Here is a 21,511-nt window from a genome sequence, read left to right on the forward strand (position 1 = left end):
TTTGAAGAATCGGAGATTTAATGTACCTAATTACAGGGCCATTCTCGGTTTTTACATTGTGATTTCAAACAAAGGCGGTGAAAACGGGAGAAGGTTGTCTTCGCGTGACTGGCCAACGATGGGATGGGAGTTGGGATCACTTCTTTCGCTTGGATTGTCATTGAGGGGGCGAAAAATTCAGCAAGGGAAGATTTCATGGCCCTCATAAGGATAATTTTCATTTCAAAGTTAATCCATTCTCGTGGTACGTATTTTGAGCGTTAATTGCGATTTTTAGACAACGCCTATAGTAACGGTTATACAATTTAGTTATGTCTCGCTGGTATTCGTACAGGTAAAATTAGGCATTTGAATGTATAAAATGAACGTTTAAAGAAGAAATTAGGAAGTGACATTACTAGATGAGATAGTTAGTATTTGAAATTAATAATTATATCCTTTTTATCCGTTCATAAATAAACTTCCAATCAAAATTGTCTCGTAAATTCACAATTTCTATAAATTATTAAACTTAAGTCACATTCATGATGTTCGTTCATTCGACAAAAAATATCCACGAATACAAAGGGCTCCATCCTTCCACTCGACTAATCTCTAATTCTGAAAGAATACCAGTATAATACGTTCAACAGCATCGCTGTTCACCAAAAGAAACCTCGAATATGAAATCCGATAAATCTATGTCATCCACACTACCGGTAAAGATCAACCTATCCGTCCCTATTTCCCCCTCTTTCCTTCTCCACTTTCTCAAATCAGAGAATAAGTCCATTGAAGTTTAGTCCAGGAGCTCTCGAAGACCGGTCTGCAGGCTTTTCAGCTTCTCTTTCAACGACTCCGAGCCACTTGACGGGTTGAATGCGCATTTTTAGTAAATTAAAAAGTATCGTGTGACTGCGCCAGAACGCAGGCCTCCCTCTAAAGCGTTCTTAACCCCGGTCGAGCCTCTTAACCCTCTCGCTCTTGTTCATTCCCTCTCTCTCTCTCTCTCTCTCTCCTTCTCTCTTCCACTACCGTGGATGGTTTAGCCGGATCCTCCCTCGGCGGCTACTCCCCTCCAAGCTTGGTTTTACCGTGTACAAGCCCCCCATTTTCCTCTTCCACTCGCTCGCGACCTCTCGACTCTTCGAGTCCCCTCCGAAATTGCTACCCTTGTTTGCGTTTAATGCTCCGCTATTTTTTCCTGCTTCTCCTCGCTGCGCTGCGCTGCCCCGCCACCACGAGCACACCCGTAAAAAGACGGACGCCCTATGTGTTACTGTGTTGCTCATTTTTTCAAGCTACTCTGCGAGAAAAGTTAACGAATTTAGCCGCTGCGAGATTGTCTTTGTCGCCGTGTACCTGTCCGCCACCGGGGAATGAGGCGAGGAATAACGCATAGAGAATCGAGATCCTCAGTTTGGCCTTTAACGGAAAACGAAAAATTGATGGTTTCTTTTGGCGATTGTGATGTTAAGTGTTAATGTTTTAATGAGTGGAGTTTGAGGAGATTTGGAAAAATTGCACTTATTGGATATTTAATATAAAAGCAGATACTTTATAATATTATTCTAACCTTAAATGAGTATTCTACGATTTATTGTGTGAGCAATATTATTAATTCTTTTATCTTTTATACGCAATATTGGTTAGAAGTTCAGAATCACGTTCTTAATTCTATGTTGATACAAATTCTCTTCTCTTTGATACATGTTTGATTAAAGGGAATAGGGTTTTAAGGTAATTGTTTTTCATTATCATGTATTTCATTTGAATCAACATTGTCAACTGTTAATAACGCGATCCAACAAATTTTGTGGTATATACGAATGTAGATATAAGCTATAGCTGTCTTTGAAAAATTAGCGGGCCGAGACAACGATTCGAAAGGGCTTGCCGAAAGGACGCCCTTTGTTGTGAATACTTTGTCGAGCGACTGTGGTCCGATGGAAGCCAACACTGGCGAACCTTTCCCCTGTATACCTACGCGTATTTAATTTGTAAAAGTATTTGGTAATTCGCGTGGCTGAAAGTTGGCCTTCTACTTTAAACACAGCCCTCACGGAGCCTCGGGAACGAAAACGCCTGTGAAAGTCAAATTACTTGTACAACGGGTGTACAAAAAAATACATCTCATTTATTGATATGTGTGTTAATTTATAACTATATTGAAAGATCAGGTTCATCCAAAATTAAAATCATCGAATACATTTACAGCAGATATTCTGTACATGTAAATGGGAACAGATAGCAATAAGCTAATGAAAGTTTAAAAGTTCGATAATTGCATATTGTGTTAACCAACACCATGTAAATCAAACGTGTTTGAAGTATCCCCATAATTTATACTCTACTCTGTTCCCAATAACTTCAATCATTATAAGAGTACTCATATTTAAGAAGTGCAACTCCCTTTTTGCTATTTATAAGTAACTGAACAAATATTCCATTCATATTCTACAGAGAGACTCCTAAATCTATTATTCGAATTATCATATTCAAGTCAATATAATCGAAACGAGTACTTCATCTTCCGCCAAGAATATAATAAGAATATCTCAATGCCAAATGCATGAGAATTATATATCTCTAAACAGCTGAGAGGAAAAATAGGAACTGTTTCTGGCTCGAAAATTTCGCAAGATCTCTCCGTACTCCCGTTATCATGTCTCGCGTGAAGGCACGTTAACTCCTTCCTCCTGTAACCTTTGCCGCGCTTAATGCCAAACAATGCGCGCGGTCGGGGGTAAGCGCGTGCTTTGTCGTAATAAAAAAATATCGGACTGTGTGTTGCTCGGTAAAAACCAATAAAGGTTGGCAGGCATGCTTGCTCGTGCAGCCGGCGGTTGCGGTGGAGGTCTTCCCTCGATCCTCTTCCCTCCTCCTCCTCCACCACCTCCATCCTCCTTCCTCTAAACCCTCGTGGTACACGTACGTAGCTGTGTGTGGTGGGTTGTATAGGTGTATCCGAAAACTCGGGGGCGAGTTCTTGCTAAAACAAACCCCCGAGAGAGAAAGAGTGGTTGGAGCCTCCGGCGGTGGGCTACAGAGAAGTGGTAAAGAGAGAATTTGCAAGGGAAAGCCCCGGGATCCTGTCTCGGTGTCAGAGGGTCGCCAGTCCGTCAGCTTTCCGTCGGCCCAGAAACGGACCAGCACACGGATCAACGAGCCTGACATTTTAATACGACGCGGAAAATGTTCGCGCGAGCCGGAAGAACGCTTTTTTATCAGAGTTGGTAGATGACCGCGTGTTTTTATACCGGATAAGTTTATTTCACGAACCCTTCTTGTTCTCGATATATCGTTCTTTGACCCTGGTTACTTCAACATTAGTTGATTTTGAAATATTTCTATATCACGCATAGGGATGATTAATTCATATAGTTTTTGCGTATGAAGAGATTGAATTAGAGCAGTGCGGAATTAATTTCTTAGTTTTTCATTTAATTGTAATCAAATGTGTATTAGAACTCGTACAATTTGTATTATGTCGCCTTACAGATACATATATCTCTAAACGCAGGGTATCGGTCGACACATTTAAGGCTACAGTACGGAATCAGTTTTCTCTATCAGAACCGTTCGAGAGGGCGAAATTACCGGTGGAATTTCCTCGGTCAAGAGTCGATAACGGCCATAAAATATTTAGGGAAACATGCACCGCCACCGTGCTCTATCCTCCAGGATGCTCTTCGTTATTTCTCCACCTCCGGTCTCGCCTCCTCGGCCCCCCTTTCTCCGATGCTCGCGCGAGAATAACGAGCGAGAGAGAAAGAAAAAAAAAAGAGCAAAGAGTGAGAAAAAGGGAAAAAACAAGGAAAGAGAGGGGAGATCGGCTGCTTTGCGATACGCGTCTGCCGCGAATCCCCAAGCGCAGATTAAGTCCGCTTCCCTTAAATATTCATTCCCTTGGAAAAGCTGATAAAAATAAGGAAAAGGCTCGTTCGACTATTCCATCTCGTAGCTTTCTCTCCACTTTGAAAATATTCCTTGGAGGCTCCGCTCGCAGCGCGCACGCTGCTCCCGCAACACGTGGCTCCCTTTTTATCCTTGAATTTATTCTTTATTAGCGGTTCCTCGACGTAACGACCTTCCTAGCTTCTCCCTTACTGTTGCACGCAAAACAAAATATCTTCTCTCTTGCCAAAAGAATACAAATATTCAGCGGAAGCTATATCGAAACAGATGCGTCACGATCGAAGCAGGCGCGATCGCGTAAAATTTCAAGGGAAGAGAATCGGAGGATGTCTAAAATGAAAGAAAGCGGAGGCAACGCGAGAAGAACAGTGTTTAACGCCAGACCTTAACCGATCCTAAGCCTCTTAAGTGTCTCTGAGATTCTTAAGCCGGACAAAGAGACGGTTTTTTCCCTTTCGTTGAAGCCACTCGTTGGAGGTCCTCGAGGGAGGCACGAGATGCCCCTGATAATTGAATCAAACGATTTATTCTCCCGATTAAAAATGATAGAGAGCCTAAGGAGGTTTTCGGTTACAAAGCTGCTTTCCTCCCCTGCTCTTTCTCTCTCTCTGCCTCCGCTCTCTTCCGTTTCACTTCCCGTTCTGGCTGTGCTGGGGAAAAAAAGCGCGAAGAAGTGCTACAGATTCTCACCACTAGGGTTGACGACGAGGGCGGTAAACGGTGTAACGTGATCTCTGGCAGGACGATCTTGAAACCACTCCTCTTTCAAGTGGCAAGGACTGTGGAGTAAGACATTTGTGTTTAAATGCACCATTTAATTGCTATTGTACTTCTGCGTTTCAACATATTCCATTAGAGATGAAGATATTTATTTTGTATGCGACGTGTTAATATATAATAAAATTGCTTTATAGATGAAAGTATGGAAAATATAATTTAAAAACTATAATTCTATTACTATACCAGACCCTTTTAAATCCTTCGAAAAAAGTGATCAGATTTTACAAAAAATTATTTCGCTATGAAACAAATGTAACGAGTATAAGAAAAACAAAAGAAAGTAACAAAAGAATTGTTCTTATGACATTCAGAAAATTCTATATTCACGACAAGCAACAAAGTATACTTATTTCCTCATAGAACGTCATCATCAATTTTGTTCACATTTCATCAAATCGTTCTCGCTATTCAGTTTTTCTTAAAAATAATTCAATTCGAACGTTCTCCGCTCGATCCTCGTCTAGTTGGTCCACAGGACGAGAAAAGGCGCAGTCGATAAAGGGAATTGGAAAAAGGGCATCCAGATCGACGAGCGAATGGCAGATTGATTTCGTCCGACTCCTCCCATTTTCCACTCCTTCAATACGGGTAAGAGGGATGCGTTCGATCTCATCTCGGGTTATTAATAATATCTAGAGGTTAGTATTTCCGAGCAGAGTGGCGCGGAGGAAAGAGAAACTGGAGGCAGGGGGTTGCCAAGAGGAAATGGGAGATCTCTTCATTTCTGTATCACGCGAACGAACGAACCACCCGGTGTTGCAGGGCTAGGGCCACAGATGGAAATACCCGATTTATATGCAAATTCCATATTTGTCGCAGCGTGGAGGTACCAGCCTCCGTCGAGTTCGTCCTTCGACGAAAGAACCGAATGAGCGATTTAGAGTCTCTGAAAGACTTTTCCTTTCTATGCACAGGTAGCCGTAGGCAAGTGCACGTGGCCTAAATGAATATTATCTTGGTCTGCCGTTGATTGAAAAAATCGTTGACGAAGTATTTATGATGGATGTAGATAACCATTGCACTTTTTATCCGTAATATTAAGAAATTACCACAAAGTAGAGAAAGAAATTGCAGAAATTTTGATGTGAAATGAAATTAATTTCCTTTATATTGTGCGCATTACAGTTTCTATATTCTACATGATATTTTATACGTCATTTTGTTTTTAAATTTCAAATATCAATATTGAAACGAAATTCAGCATTTAGAATTAAAAATGGAAACTGTGATAATATTTCTCAATGAATTACAAGTAAATAATTAACGCTATTTTTCTTTAATCGGCGCGGCTCTGTATCCACAGCCTTCGTTGGTTACTAACAGCGAATGGTTCTCTATAAAATCTCGTTAACGTCAGAATATGGATTTTCTTCCAAGGGTGCATGAGCCAGCAAATTATCGAGAGTCCTTTCTTCCACCCTCGTTGCCTCGTGATATCGTTAATAAACCCAACGTTCCGGACCTTCCCCCATCTAATCACCACGCGTCCTTCTGCTTCGACTTTCCCTTTCCTTATTTTTTCTTTTCCTTAAGACACCTGCATATTTGATACGCCTTGTAAACGAGCAACCTTCGCCGAAGTTGTACGCAAGACTCATGTATTATTAATACAAGCTAGAAAGATTAAAAATCAACGAGATTCTGGTGATGACATACTGAACAGCTTACTTTGTAGTTCCTTACTTTTTTCTTACTAACCCCTTTACTTCTTTGCGAAGGAATTTGGCTGCAGATAATTGTATTTCGTTTATCACATGAAAGAATTTACACATTTGATAAAATTAAGAATCAAATTGCAATAAACTAGTATATATAAATTAGATTATCAGAATTAATTGAACGGAATACGAACAAAAAGTGTTTTCTCTTCATACTGAAGCTGATTATTCTTATAACGAACATCGAAGAACCGGAATTATATACGGAAACTTCTGAAATGTTCCAGATAAACGACTAGGCTTTAAATAAAATCATAACATTAGCAGCAGCGTGTATTTTTGATGAAAATAACGTAGTACTCTGACATTTAGCAAGCGTAACACAGTCAACTAAAGAATCTTTTTCTGGAAAAGGCAACACGAGTCTCCTTTGATGTATGAATACTCGCAAAAATCCGTGGGAAAGAAAATCATCCGGGACTTTTTCAGTGGCTGGGGAAGAATTAAAATTCTTCTACGCCAACGAGCCTGGCGAGTGGAAAGGGGAGGAACGGCTGCGTTCCCTGGAAGAAACCGCGAAAAGAATTTCTCTGAGATAAGCGGTTGTACGGGAGGGTTGCCGAGGAAGCGATGGTTCAGCTAGGAAAGGGGAGGGATGAGCGACGAACGGCTGGGCACCAGCGGGACATTCCGGGAAAAATGATTATACGAAGTTGGAAAAACTTTTGGCACGAAAAGAGAGAAAAGGTGGCGACCAGAAACTGCCGGAGAAACGCTATCCCCGCAATGTCACGGTTATAGGGTCATTTATCGCTAGATTGTAGACGAAGAATCGGTTTCTACAAATCAAAATTACTGACTCAAACATTCCCCACGAAATTACGCTATTGGATTTTTTGTTTCTTAGAGTTACTAGTTAAGGATATTTTTAAAAGTTGGAACGCTATTAAAAGAAAGATCTTTCACCCCATTTGGAAATGAAATCTGTTAGTATATGAAACAAAGAATTTTATTTACGTAGCTCCCAAGTTTAAACTTGACGAACGCAATTTTATGAAACGATGTCGAAGATCCAAACGGAAGAGTATCGTTCGTTTTTTCGAAGCAGCACTGACAAAGTCTAAGTACATGATATTTTTCACTGGGAATGATCGCGATAACCCTGAAGCTGCGAATCGTCGCGTATTCCGCTTCTATTCCCGCGGGATTACGAAGATCCGTTAAGCCGCGTTTACATCCGTTCTCCCGAGACGAATGCAAAAGAAGACACAAGTGGAGAAGGGTCGGGCCCAATTGGCTTATTTATATTTGTCCCAATCACTGTCGCCAGATTTCAGGCTTCTGTCTCGTTCGTTTTTCTCGCGCGTCTCCGCCTTCTCTTAAGCGACGAAGCCAAGGAAGGGTGCGACAGGATAACGTGATAAATTACCGCGCGTCAAAGCCTTTGCGTGCATTCATTTGTACACCGTTAGCACTGTCAATGGCACCATTGCTCATTTTCCCCGTGGAGACAACTTCGGTACCGTCTTCTACAGACTTCGTGAAATCACGCGTACACGTCTAGACGAATAGATAACACGATGATATTGAAATATATCGCGTTTGCAATTTAAATTGAATTGAAAATTTTTATAAATTTCCCCATTTCATTACATAAGTACATCATTAACATCCAATTCTTCAACTCATGTCCATAAATTCATGTATTACAAGAAACCGAAAGAAATGACAGGAAACTCCAAGATAAATTTAACAAATAGCGTTTGCATTATCGCCACTTTTGTCTGCTTTAAATTTTCTATGAATGCAGAAATATTTGTTATTTACCTTTCGCCCATTTTTGTACCTATAACACATCAAGCCATTCGAGAAATGTCATCGAAACATCAGCTGCGCCATCAAGAAAACACAACTCTATTTCGTCCAAAAGTATCTCAAAACTACTGCTTCTTGATCTGATTCTGGAAACACAAATCGCGCAACTAGCCAGCCTTTTCAAATCTCGATTCTTCCTCGCATTGGTTTCCTCGTTCACCCCCGTACCTCGATGGAAACAGCTCCCGACAGCAGACGAGTGTGCCGGGGGAAGGTGGAGTATTTAGAGATCGAGGTATACCGGACAACCCCCTTGGTGCCGGACGGTGGTCTCGTCGGAGATAATAGGGCCTCGAAAAGTTTTCGAGTTTGTAACTTTCTCCGCCGCTCCGTGCAATCTCCCCGGTTTTTTCTCCTGGCCTTCTCTTCTCCGTCGAACGGAGAGAAATCCTGGCGGACTGTGGTCCCCCTCCCCCTTTTCTTTTTCTCTCTCTTCTCCCCTTCGAGCTACCCAACGACGACGACGACAACTTGGTCGACGTCTCGCTTGCTCTTTCGTCATCCAGCCTCCTTTACATCCGCGTTGCACGCGGTGCCAGCTAGTATAAGATATACGATCGCAGATACCGCGAGATTTGTGGTCGCCAGGGTGTACCGCGACTCTCACGGCCGAGGGCAGTCCGCTTTCAGGTGGAGATTGCGTTTTGACGTCTGATAGATTCATGGTTATTGGAATCAGACTGTGTACCATTACATCAGGGGACGAGGAATTCGCCTCGAGCGTGTTACGCGTAAATCAACCACTCGCGGCGCCTAAGACGCTCTTTCGAAAGAAACGTATGCGATTTTTGTCCCTATTTCTTCTGTCACATGTGATCTTTGTTCCTTGAGGAGGTTCATTTAACTCGTGGAATTGTCAGAGATGTGAATTCGTAAAATATATTTGTTGGCCTTTTGACATACGAGAGGATGTATGTTTTAATAGTTTGAATAATATTAATGCTTTCTTGTCAAGGAGGTCAAGTAACAGAATAATAAACAATAATCATGATATGACAGAATTACTTTATAATTTCACACGTGCTCTGAAATTTATTGATATATAAAATTATTTGTATATTTATTTGCATCAGGATGCTTTAATACACAACGGTAATCGTATTGTCGCGAACAGACGTATCGATCATCGACTTCGCCAATAGATAGAGAATTCTCGAATCTTCCCCCCAAGAAAGTCAGAAAGGAGTATAGGACGAAGGCGGAACTCCTTAGAAATCCTTGGATTCCTCTATGCAGGGCAGAGAGAGTGAGACAGACGAGAGGGATTTAATTTGTCGTGTCGAAAGGCACGGCTGATGCAAACCCTCTGATCTCCGCGATCAATCTCCACCAATCTTCGTTTCGGTTCCTTGAATGGCGGTCTTTAAATACTCGGTAGACGAGCATACGTTGAGCAAAGGAAACACTACTGAACGTTACTGTCGTCCAATTAAAACAAATTTGAAGTAACTTTCCAAAAGAAAATATCACGAATCAAAGAAAAAGATAACCTATAAGAATATCTCGCACTCAGTTTTCAAAATACCAGAATGTTCTCGCGGCATTGGCAACATTACTCTCCGTCGAAAATGTTGAACAATAACAGACAGCCGGAAAATTTTCAATCTCCCGAGTTTATTCCTCGGAAAGTTCTTCGACGGGTGCGTCGGTGGCCGCGCGTCGCTTGACATTGACGAAGTAGATCCGTAGACAGTGTGGGAAACGTCGCTAATGTCGTAACCGAGTGTCATCGTGCACCCTTTGCGGAGCATTGAAACTCCGGGGGACGACGATGGCGGCGAGTGGCGAGGAACGACGAAAGGGGACGGTCGAAAGATATATCGTCGCTCTCGGGAAGTTGGAATGAGGGCCTTGATGTCTCGAGGACGGACTGGTTATCTTTCGCCTGTAGGTGCAACGAGCTGCTTTCCTCCTAGAGAAAAGACCAGCTCTCGTTCCACAAGAATGACAAGTTCCTATCCTTAACGACCGTGTCTTGTACTTACAAGTCTCGCGAGTGTTGCTGTTTCTAACGTCTCATAAGATAAGCTACTGCTTTTGTGATTCATCGTTAGATGGAGTAACGTAATTGTATTAAATGATTCTTTGTGTTTGTTGTTTCTTTCTTTGGTCCGACTCTTATATTTATAAAGTTGTATTTGCATGTTATATACTCAATAGGTGAATAATATATATTAATCGTTTGAGTCCCAGAGGTCTTTGAAAAAACAGGGTCGAAAAATCCCGAACAGCGCGATAGTGCTTGTCTTAATCGATTGCGGGGAGAAACAGGCGACGCAATAGCGGTCGTCATATTCGTTATTTTTATGAAATACGTCTATATTATTATATATGCGTACTATTACTTTATAAATATTTCAAGTTTTGTTTAATAAAAAAAGATAACAATGAAATACAAAATGCTATTAGTCGTCCGTAGCATTTAAATCTACTGGAACTTTTCGACGCAAAATCTAACGGCACAATCGCGCTGCTTGGGACTCAAACGGTTAAGGACTTTGAAAAATATTGATAACAATTTTGAAACAACAGTCCAGTCTTCGTTTCTCGTAAGACAATTTCGCTTCTCTGTAAACATATGAAAAATTTCAACATATTCAGCATCTCTCAAAATCCTTAATATATTCTATCCATCTATTCCTACATATAAGACGATGCTAACAATATTAAACAGTTTAACATCAACTAAAAACAAGATTTAAATCCACTGTTTGATCTGATATTGAATAATAATACCACGAACACTGTATGAGAAGTATATCATTCAACATTCAGTAATATCCAGCAACTTTCATCCACATATTTTCACTAACCGAATCCTACCCCTATGAGCGATCAAACAAAAACGAAGCCAAAGTACATATCCCAGGTCTCGCAAACGTTGACCAAGAATCCCCTAGTAATATTTGTACAACGTGTAAGAAGGTGTCAGAGCTGCCTAGTAGCAGGCGTCGTTTCTCGGAACGTCCCAAAGGGTGAGCAAACGGTTAACTGGGTCGGGGAGTCCCCGAACTATATTCCCTTCCAAATACGAAACCAATCGCAACACCTCCGATGGTCGAACGAACAACCCAGCGGCAATAACGCCGCTGACCAGAGGGCTCAGGGAGTGGGTACAGGAGAAGTAGATGATGGTTTCAGGATGGAAGGATCGAGGGGTCGGTCGTTGCGGAGGCGGCGTGTTGGCCTCACCGAAGCGGCCTTCCTTTTATTGGCCATAAAAGCAATAATGCGATGCCATACGATACGCGTGCCGACACTGAAGTACGACAAAACGATACAAATGCTTGGAATCCGGTTCTCTTCCTCCCTCAACTCACTCCCCACGATCTGTATCGCTACCGTTGCCCTGTGGTCCAGATTCTTTACATTGGAAAGCTGGGACGAGTTTGCTTCTGATTCCAGGAAATCTCTTGAAAATCAGGTTCATGAGGCGTCGTAGATTTTTTCGGCCAGAAAGTGAATTTTGTTACTAGTAGCGACTGTAATATTTCTTCGTGCGGTTACATTGTTCCGTTAAGTCAGCTAGAACTACTATGTTATAAATAAATAGAGGGAGCATAATGTCTTCTGTTCTGAATTGTAGACGAATGCGCGCGTTCTACCTCAGTTAGCATGTCAATCCTTTAATATTTTACTTTCTGCTGAAATTGCGTTATCGGAGTTGGTGTGTAAACTTCTATAATTAGAAACAGCATATAGTGATGAGGGAACTCTTAAGCTACATTTGTAACGTTAATCAACGTTGAGTCCCAAAATTATAAAATTTAAACAGTCTAATTTAGTTTCAAATAAACTTCATTTCTTTATTTTATACGAAAGTTTATATGAATATTGCGTATGTTTAGACTTAGAAAAGGAACAACAAACTTCTCCTAAGTCGTTTCTTTAAATTTTTGTCATTCGAGGGGTGAAACGAAGAAATTAAGCCGGACGAGCCGGGCGATAATCGTTCGTTCCCGTCGAGGAGCTGCGAAAGCTCATTTCGCGCTGTTTAAAAATCTCATGAAGGCAAAACAAAGGATGAGGCTCGAGAACGCTCTTACGAGGGCAAACGCGCGTCGCTTTCGCGTTAAACGGCTCTCGAAGGAGACGAAAGGCCAGGGGTAGATCGGTGAGAACGAGGTAGAGCATCGTGATGACGTCTCAATTCCCTGGGAGTCAGCTTTGAAAAAAGCCAAGGGAGAGATTCTTATCAAAATCTTTCGTCTCGTCCGGCCTAATTTACTTATGCCTCCCTCTTCGGGTCCTATTTACAAGCGCAAAATTGTCTGCAACCCTAGGCACCAGGAGCCTCCTCGTTGCTTATTTGAATCTTACCCATTTGTTTTAATAGCAACGGCTGATTAATCTTTAGTCTTGTACGAAATGAGGAAACAATTATCATCTTCGGTATTCATACTTGTTACTGTATGTTAATTTTTGTTAGCGTTCTCTAATAGGCAATTTCCTATCAAGATCTAAGTAGAGAATAAAATTGTATATTTTGTACGCGTATCATGTCTTAAGATTCATTCAAGAAGTATCAGATAGATATTATAATTTCATTGAAAGTACTCAATTTTTATCATATCGTAACTGCTAATTTATTAACTATCTTTCCAATGGATAATTCAGTTACACAGAAATTGTGACTTTTACTTTTTCTTTTACTATTTAAAAAGGATATTTGGGAACAATTAGATTTTGATACTTATTTGTTACCAAAAGAATTTTTAGCTTCTTTTCCCAAATATCTTTACTACCCCCTAGACGATTTGTCTCATCGCGGAGTCAAGGCGAATACAACTTAATCTTTTCCCGGCTCAACTTACTGCCCATGTCCGGCAGGATATCGAGGCGACGAACGACACCTTGAGCCGAGATTACAAGCCGTTCGAATCCTCTTTTCTTGCCCTTCGACGAAACCTCCGGCAGTCTACCTTCGTCTTCTGTCTACGATCGCCCTTACATGTGTTTCCGCCGCGGGGCCGTTAGTTTTTTCACGAAACCTGTTACCTTCTTATACCGTTTTCTCCCTCATCCCATCCGCTGGTTACACGGATCACGTGCAATACACAAAACGAACGAGCTACCGACACACGAAAGGGACTTGATGTGCGAGGAGGGGCAGTGAATACATTTAAAACGGGAATACGATTACTTGTTCGTCGAGGGGTAGATTTTCGTTGCTCCGCTCGGATTTATCGACGGAAATTTGTGTCGTTATGGAGGAGTCTTGGAAGTCTGAAAGAAACGGAAGCGCCACGACGAAGACGCTCGCTGAAAAAGCTCCAAAGTTCGAGTCCTATGTACACGGTATATGGGTGGTAGGTATGACTACTCATCTTGGAGAACTATGGAGATGTGAAAGTTTGAGTAGGAATTGATATACGTTCCCTTGGATGTTGACTTGGATGACTTATACGTTCTCTTGGATGACTTCAATATTTTTCTCATATTTATGAGATGCGCTGGGTATAAAGAATTTGAGTGTCTTAGGAGGAAAGTAGACGATGAAAGGAATTTGTTTAAGTTGGAATAATAGTACGAACTTTTATGTTATGTACTTGTGTATGAATCTAATGATATTAGTGTTTATAAGAATTCAGTGAGCAAATAGTCTCCTCTCGCACCCGTAACTCACTAGAATGCTCAATACAGAATACGTTAAATATCTTAAGGCTTGACTCATCTCTACGTTATCGTCCAAATATTTAATTGCGTATATTTAAAGTCAAACATGCGTTGTTCCAAACTAATAAAGTAACAGGTCGTCAACATACCATAAGCACTGCGACAAATCATCACTATGGTAATAGTAAAACCTCTGTTTCCACAAACGTATGCCATTTCCTGCGAACAGTGATAAAATCGCTACCTCGTTTATCAGAATTCAATGGTGGTCGTAGGATGCGCATCGGGGCGAAAAATTGCACGATTTTGTGCGTTACGACTGACACAGTGTAGAAGCGTAGCGCGATGATGATATTCAATGGCACGGCGGCTTTTACGACCGATTATCGCTCGCGGAATCCTTCTTCAGCGCTGCGAAGAGGATTTCATCCAAAGAAGCTAAGATTTAGCGGTGGCGCCTGACCCGCGGCAGGCATAAAGGGAATCGCACCATCATCGTAAACCGACTAACCTCCCCCCGCTCCATTTCCATCCCCCTTTCAACCCCTTGAACGAAACTAGAGAGGAAGAGAAGAGAGAACTCGAAGCGGCTCGACGTAAACTATCCGGCAACCGACTCTGATCGCGCCCACTTCTCCATCATCCTCTCATCTCCGGCAATGCCGGGGTGCCGTTATAGCTTGGGATTCTGTGTAGCGCTCGATGCACCCAGCCCTTTATTCCTGTCGCCCTCCGACCGTTTCTTTCGATGGGGATTACGTTCGATGAATTCTTTCGACCAACTATTTTGCGCCTGCTACGTTTCCTTTGCACAATTGCGATCTGGAGTTGCTTTCATTGTGGAGAAGTGATGAGATGAATTGTTTTGTAGTTGTGTTGAGAGTTGAGCCTTGCGTGGGAGTATTTTCATAGTCGGAATTTAAGGAGATTCTACTCGATTTAGGTGTTATAATTTATTTAATTATCTTTGTTTATCTCCGATATATTCTGCTTAATGTATTAGGTTGCCCCAAAAGTTTCTTTCGTTTTATAAGGAAGTAATAGTCGCACAACATTTTTTGGGAACACAATGGATCATACATAATTCTATAAAATAATATAAAACAAGAACTGTTGTGCATCTATTGTTTCTTTATAAAACGAAAGAAACTTTTAGGAAAACCTAATAATATTCTTTGTAATTGATTTAATTGATTCTATATCTAATAATTTCGTACATTCTTTAAAGCTCATATTTTATCAATTAAAGATGAATACACGATATTTTTAAAGTACTGAATAAATCCACTTTATTTTATGTTAAGGAAAAGCGTTTTTGAAGATTTTCAATAAATATTTCCTTAAGTTTATCATGAAACATATTAGTAGTGAAAGGAAGGTACGTTTCATCTAAATGACGTATTGAAGTAGTTCGATGGTACACATTACACGAAAAATATTTCATTCGGTGTACCCCTTTCGAACTTCCCCTCGCAAAGGATCGCTACTTTCCACCTCTTGTTCGAGGACCCAGCATCTTTGTTCCTTTGGATTTTTCACACGCCCTATTCTCTCACTGTCTTCCAACCCCGCCCTTTCGTTTCCCTCCTTCCACCATCTACCCTCTTGGTGGTAGTTCTTCAGGCAGGGTGAGGCAAGGCTAAGACTTTTCCTCAGTTTCCACACATGTTCCACGGGTATCAGCGGTCCCGGTGGAAGGATTTGCAAGTTAAATGGCATAAACGAACACTCAGAGAAGATACTCTTTGTCTTTCGTTTTTTATCTGGAAACTTCCAAATCTTCGGGGGTTGGTGTAAAAGATTCGCTGCCATATTTCCTTTGAGTTTCGTTCTTTTTTTTTTTTTTTTTGATCCATGATTATAACTTTCTTAAGGGTGAAAATCGTAGAAAGTCGACGGAACGTTTTAATCTTTTTATATGAATTATTTTATAAATTACGTAAATTTTGCGGGAGATGCCGCAACAAGGTACCGGTAATGGCTCCTTCGCGACGCGTGTGCCTACTAATTTATTTCCCTATGAATATCCGAAAAGGCACCCTTTCCTTCCCGCGAAAACCAAGGCTGTTGTCTTCCAGCGCCAGTGGGCGTCGTATGACCAGGACATTAAGACATTGTTCCCGTGATTTACGATCTGATTTGCATTCACGTGCCAACCGTATATCAAGCATACACTGTGAACTAAGCTTTCTACCGGTTGCGTTATACCCTTCCCCTGAATCTACTTCGTTCGTTCGAAGACGGCCGCGAAGGTGTTGGCACTTTAGTACACCGGCCAGGAGGAAAATATTACGCTTTACAACGTTAGCTTACTAACGCAATAAAAATGTTAATTGTCTTTAAAATCTGCCGTAGGAAATAAGAATACATTTAAGGGGTAGTAAATTCTTTTATTTCAAGACATAAAAATTATAACATTATAGTTCTATATAATTTACTTAATTGAAACAGTTTTTGGAATACTATTACTAACATGTTTAGGAAAAACTATAGTGACAAGTAAATAATAATTAAGATTAACTGACATTAATACATTTTCAAAGTTGCTATCTACATTATCTTTTTCAAGAAAATTCTTATTAACTTCCATCGCATCATGCTGAAAAATACAGAAGATAAGAATTGTCAGATAAACCAACTCGCTTTAGCAAGCCATCAAGTAAAAGTGGAACCGAAAAAAGAACAAATCAAGCTATCAGCCTACAAGAAAAAGAGGCAGACCACCCACGAAGAATATTAACAAAGCTTGTTTCAAGCTTGCCGGAGACATCGGACCAAACCCGTTTGCCCTGCGTGTCTCACACAGATCTACACGAATGTAAGTTGGATATAGGCACACGTACAGTGGAAGCTTACTAGAGAGGGAAGGGGGATGGCTCACGTGCGAACGAGGCATCCTTTGCCAGGAGCTGAACAGCCACTGATGAACTTGAGTCATCGATCATCCAATTAGCCGGGCGATCAATCATCCCGCTGCCATTTGCCCTGAACCTGGCTGGGTCCCTCCAACCGCTGGATGCCTACAAGCACGGTCCAGCATCCTTCCAACATAACCCGACGTGTTCGACCCCAACACGCCGAATCCCTAATCAACCCTTTTCAACGCGTGCAGCTTCGGCTGAAACGCTAACCTTTCCCCGCTGCTTCGCGACTCGGCTTTTCCCTGTCGTTTCGACGATTCCAGCGATCAATATTCGAAGAAATACTGATGCTGCGGCTACCGTTAATTGTGTTTTATAGAGTGCCGCCTCGACGCCGTGGGATTCGATTAAATGACTTTCTACCACCGGTTCGGATGGTATGGTGATCTGGATTTGAGTTGTGTGAATGGAGTCAATACGATCAATAATATGCAGAAATAGTACTCAAATGGTGTTGATGATTTCACACATTATTCAACTTAATTGTTCCAAACGGTGAAGTGAAATGACTTATGTACAACCGTTGGATTTGATCTGTATTTTTTTATTTATTTAGTTTCAATGATACACAGTATTCAATTAAGTATTAGTTTCAATACAGTTTCAATATTAAATTAATAAAGCATCTAACATACATACATTCTCTTCACCACTTCCATGATTCTAAAAATCGTCCCTATGAAAAAGAAGAGTAACAGTCTCCCCGTAGTTCAATATTTAAAAGAAGAAATTTCGAAGGCAAAAATTACATCTCACATATTCGTTGATCAGACTGAGATGTTTTCCAGCAGAACGGTTCCAGATTCGCGTGTACTGGGAGGTAGGCAACCCCTGTTGCAAGCAGCTCACGGAATACTTCGATCGCAGTCGTTGAAGAAGAAATGTCACCCGGTGTGTGAATCGGGGCATATTAACGTCTTACGACACGCGAGACTGAGCACGTCGATTCGGTGTCTTGGCTTTCGTCTGGAACTGATAGTCCTCCTTTTCCCTCCCCTGGAGCTTCGTTAAGCAAGGATGTTGGCACGTTTTCTACGTAAACGCCGAACGTAAATCGCGTTAGTTCGTTGATTCGCTCTCGGTTGGCACACGGGGGGCGAAGGTGTTTGATATATAGCTCGATATATCGGATAATAATGTGCGATATGACGCGTGAGTTGTTAATTCGCGCGTCGCGTCCGCTGCACATGACGCGAGCTTACCAGACTCTGGCTTCGACCCACGTATTCTTCGCTTTCTGATCTTTCCGCGTGAATTCGCGCCAATGGGGAGATCCAGTATCTCTCTCTTTCTTTTCCTATCTCGCTTTCACCGGCGGAACAAGAAAAATTACCGATAAATCGACCGCATCGACGAGCATCTGTCCCAGAGGATATCTCTCTCTCCAAAGTGCGATTAAGCTTGAGACCATATAACCACACATAGTATACGCTCCAAAAAGAACAAAAATATACAAATGAAAATGTTACTACAACCGTTTAAAATATAAATATTGCATTAAAGAATCAAGTGTAATTCACATGTAGTATAATCTAATCTTGCCGCGACGTTTACTGTGTAAATAGAAGCGGTCAATGTTGTGGGAACGAAATACTTCTTAAAAAGATTTCAGCGAAGCCTGTAAATCGTAATATATTGACCTTAAAAAACTTCAAGTACATCACACCCTAATTATTTCAAGGAAAACTTTCGTTTTAGGAAACTGAATCAGAAGTTTAACAATTTACGAATTAACTTAGACAAGTTTTTCTGGAAATCCTTCCTCCTCGTCTGGTAAAAGAGATCATCGATGAAGCTAAGACAATCCTTTACGTCGACGCGCCATGTTTAATTTATGTTGATGGACCTTTACATTTCAAATTGGTTACTTAAGATCCATTATTTTAAAGGCGGGCCAGCCTCCGCGGCGCAGCAATCTCCTTTCGAGAACTGGTTGCTTCACCTAACCGTGACGACGCTGTCTGCGCTCTTCTTCTCGATTTATATCTATTTCCATAATTTCCTCTTAGCTGATAATTCGCAACTGCGAGTTCTACGTTCCGCCATCCTCGTTCTTCCGATACCGTTGGGTTCGAGATGCTAATAGGAACCAACAAATGTGTTAAAAATGAACCAGGAATACATATATGATTATTACAATAATTAGAATATGTCGACCATACAATACCTTTTTTTTTACTAAATTTTTACTGCAAGGCGAAAAGAAATATTGATGCGTATATAATCCTTCATCCCTTAAAAAAAAAGATAAAATATATAGTCTTTATGTTTTTTTATCTTTCTCAATATTCTATTAGGAAAAGTTCTATTAACAAAAGATCGCGAAATGAAAGCCTACCAGAAGTCAGCTTCTCATTTCCTTTGCTTATCACTCCCCAACACCGCATTCAATTGCGATTACATTCTGAGAACCAGTTATTCGCTCGTTTCGCCACCGCGAGCGCTATCTCGGCCCGCGAAAATATTCAAATGAATTTCTAATCTGCGGGAACCAGTTTCCTCCATGAACCGGGCAAAGTAACGTCCCAAGACAATAAAGGAAAGCAAAATAAGGTTGTAAATGGACAAAAAAATGTCTGTTCCTGGAATTTAAAATAATTCTCAACCAACCCAGTTTATCAAAACGAATTTCTTGTTCATTTATTGAAGTTATTCGCGCCGAAATGCTTTCATCCTCTATTTCGATCTTGTTACCGTGCAAAGAAAACTCTTTAACAAGTGGAAACGCCGTATGCGTCCGGGTACTTAAGTTCTTACGCTTAGGAAAATATTTCCTAGAGAGAAACGGCAACGAACCTCGTCCTTGCCGAGGATCCCAGTGAAGACAACACAGAAGGAAGCTAGGGGTGGCTGCGGACCGCCCGCCAAGCGCTAAGCTGATAGGCCGGGGGAATCTATGGAGTGGGCTCGGCAACGAAAACCTAAGTGTCGGGCGGAAAACGTCTCTTTAATGCTCTTAACGTCGTCACGCTACTTCTCCAGCCCCTCCTCTCTTCGCCTTTGCTCGATCGCCCACATAGCACCGCTTCCTGCCGCGCAGGATAAATACCTGTCACCGTTGAAATTACGTTCCTGCGACGGAGTTGCTTGCCTCGTTGCTTCGTTGTTCTTCCGTGGAATGGATGCACCGGAATCGAAGGGTTCTCAACGATTCGAAAGCACAGCTGAGATCAGGAAATTTTATGAATGAGTTTCTAGGGAGTGAATTGATGAAATGATTATTTTTTGAGGATATAGACGGTGGGTTTTAATATTATGAGATTTATTATTTTGTCTTGATATATTGTCTGAAATTATTTTCTTTCATCAAACATTTGTTTTATATTCGCTTTCTAAAATTTCATTGATGTGCGATACATCAAAGAGTTCACTATACACGAATTCAGATAATATGATCTCAAACAGTATTTTCCTATCACACTCATCAAAAGGCGAATTAATTACTGCGACTTTTAACTTTCTCATTTCAAATATCTTACGTACAAGTCGTATGTTTGACATCTGAAACAGTACGCCTTTGATGTTTCCTCGTCTACGTATATTCGTAATGAATTGAACCAATGTTTGTTTTAATTTCTTTCTATTGCACTGCTTGCTAATTTACACTTTCACACAGACGCTTCAACAAATGTAATACTCAAACAAAAATTACTCTAAACCTCCATAAAAGTACAACGTTATAGGTTATGTTCTGTTCCGTGAAACTGGATACGTGTTGAAAGAAACGAATGTTCAACGTTGCTCGCAGTCAGGGTCGGGACAGATTAGATAGGCGTGGAGACAGAGGATCGACGTCCGGCGTTGGTCGTCCGTACGTTTCCTCGAGCAGGAAAGGAGGGTTTGGCGTGCAGGCCTTCGACGAGGCAATCCGTACGCCACGGTGGTCCGTGTCACTGCGTGCCCCTGACAGCCAGCAATTAACAGCCGCGGACTCTCGCCTCTCGTCGCCGGCGTAACGGTAGCGTCGCGCGCTAGAACGTCGTACTAGACGTCCCGGTAAATAATTGTCCCCTTCGTCGGCCGGTTAAGACACCGATTTGCCCCATGCTCTTGTTTTCTACCTTTCTGCTCTAACGCTCCCTCCACCGCCTTCTCTTTTTACCCCTGCCTAGTTTCTGCACGCCAGTCAATAACAGACCTCGATTTCGACCGCCCGTTTTCCGATTATTCCAGATTTATCCCCTGAACCCCCACGCCTCCGACCTGCTCTATTCCGCTTTCATTATTCCGTCCCCGATTGAAAGACATGTGCTGATCATTAGATTTAAGTGCGACTTAAATTTCGTGTCCAAATAGAAGTGTCTCAGTTCAAGGGTAGGGATCAATCATAGTACTGGTTTTCTTAAGGATATTTTGTGCTATATTTCCTCTGATCCATAAAAATGAGTACATTACAAAATTAATTGTATAGCTTATGCATTGAATAATTTAAGTTTTCATTACTTTTTGCTTGCTTGCTTTTCTGTAGATTGTTGGAAAAAATATTTCGGAATAGATAAACATTTTTTTATATTGGATGCCTATATCTCCTAAAAATGACGATATATAAAAGAAATTATCGATTCGAAATTCAGCGTTCCAAAAGGGGAGAAAGTCACAATCCCCAGAGGCGCCATTAATGTAACTGTCGGTACATTAGCTCATCGAATTAAAAAAGCAGCGCCCTCGACTCCTCTCGTTTTCCTTTTTTCACCACAGGAGCTTGTCCTTATCGATTCATCTCAATTACGAGAGAATCAGGTGGCGCGGAACCGAGAGTGGCAG

The 21,511-nt window shown here is 41.3% G+C and overlaps 1 protein-coding gene across 17 annotated transcripts in view; it reads left to right on the forward strand.

Moving 5' to 3' along the window:
* The window catches only part of LOC126868411 (uncharacterized), a 307,848-nt gene that overhangs the window by 206,501 nt on the left and 79,836 nt on the right, over positions 1 to 21,511 (forward strand). The gene's annotated exons all lie outside the window — the stretch shown is intronic.

Source organism: Bombus huntii, chromosome 8 (assembly GCF_024542735.1).
Source record: "Bombus huntii isolate Logan2020A chromosome 8, iyBomHunt1.1, whole genome shotgun sequence".
Lineage (NCBI taxonomy): Eukaryota > Metazoa > Arthropoda > Insecta > Hymenoptera > Apidae > Bombus > Bombus huntii.